Source organism: Sphaeroforma arctica, assembly GCF_001186125.1.
Source record: "Sphaeroforma arctica JP610 unplaced genomic scaffold supercont1.73, whole genome shotgun sequence".
NCBI lineage: Eukaryota > Ichthyosporea > Ichthyophonida > Sphaeroforma > Sphaeroforma arctica.
Window position 1 is genome coordinate 174050 of NW_014040485.1, and position 1458 is coordinate 175507.

Consider the following 1458-nt stretch of genomic DNA (forward strand, 5'->3'; position numbering starts at 1 on the left):
GTATGAATATAGATAGATAGATAGATAGATAGATAGATAGATAGATAGATAGATAGATAGATAGATAGATAGATACATATATACATATATATATATTTATATAGTAGATATAAAAATATAGGCGTATAGATATTCATATATAGTATATTACAGTATACTATAGTATTTTATTGTATTGTCTAGTAAGATTGTGTGTATGTGTGTTCGAGTATGCATGTATATTGCATACATAAACGAAAGCATATCGACATACATACGTATGCATACAACGCGTGGTTGTGGTACATGGCGAGTAGCTTGTGGCCCATAATTTACTGCATCGTTATTGGTCTTGTATGTTTTCCTCGATACTCTTAGTCACCAGTTCAAGACTCTATTCTGAAAAGTGCGTAGACAGCACCCACTCGGCTTGTGAAATTCAGTTCTTCTCATACATATCTACTTTCCGCTTCGATTTAGTGATTTCTCCAAGATGGTCAAAAACTTCGAGAAGAGAACGGAAGAGCGTAAAGCCATGACCAAGGAACAAAAGGTACGCAAGCTGTGGTATTTCGCTGAAGTGTGTGTTATGGCGATGGGTGGGCTGAATGTTTGTTCCTTGCCAACGTCGATGGTGGGTTTTACATATTAAAAATATTGCTAAATTTAGTTTGATGGCTCTTGAAAGTGTCATAGAAATAGAACAGTTGCATATGCCTGCATGGACCTGTTCAATCGTTACCAGTCAATGCACTGACAGAGTATCACGTGGGTATGTGCTGTGAAGAAAACCAGAATACAATTCGTTGTCGTCCCATTTATCGGCGACAGCACATGTACTAAATTTTGAAAAGCTTATGAAAAAAAACACTTTTGGGCTACTTTCCAATTACTGCTCAAGTTGCAGACCTCACGTAAGAGAGTACATTTCAAATTTGGGTTTCGGCTATTGTTTAGTATCCTTGATATGTTTGTGGCTCATTGTTCGTGACTTTACCCAATATCAACAGTTAGCGATCAAGAAGGAGAAAGAAGCCGTTATTGAAGATAGGGGGTATGCCCTAGTAGGTAAGTTCAGATATCTTCGTTGGCACATACACATAAAGATGTATCATTTCGACATATCTAGATTTGGAAATGGGATCTCAGTTTGGTCTTCAATGACAGGGCTTTCGATAAAAAAAAGCCTGCGATTCATAAATGGCAGTCTTTCCTCGGAGTGGCTTTGCACTTATACGTGACTACAATTCTGGTCACAGTGTTTATATGAGGGGGCGTAGTGCACTTTGCCTACTTTAGTCTCGTATTTTACTTAGGAGTACTATGGGCGTGTATTGTCCTGGTGATGTGTACCGACTTGCCTCCTACAATGCATAGTGCCCCTTAAAGTAGAATATTAATTTCTTGCCTTGCTTTCTGCACACTCATTGTCGACGTACCGCGTGCGCCTGATTCTATTGTAAGAGTATAATGGTGGAG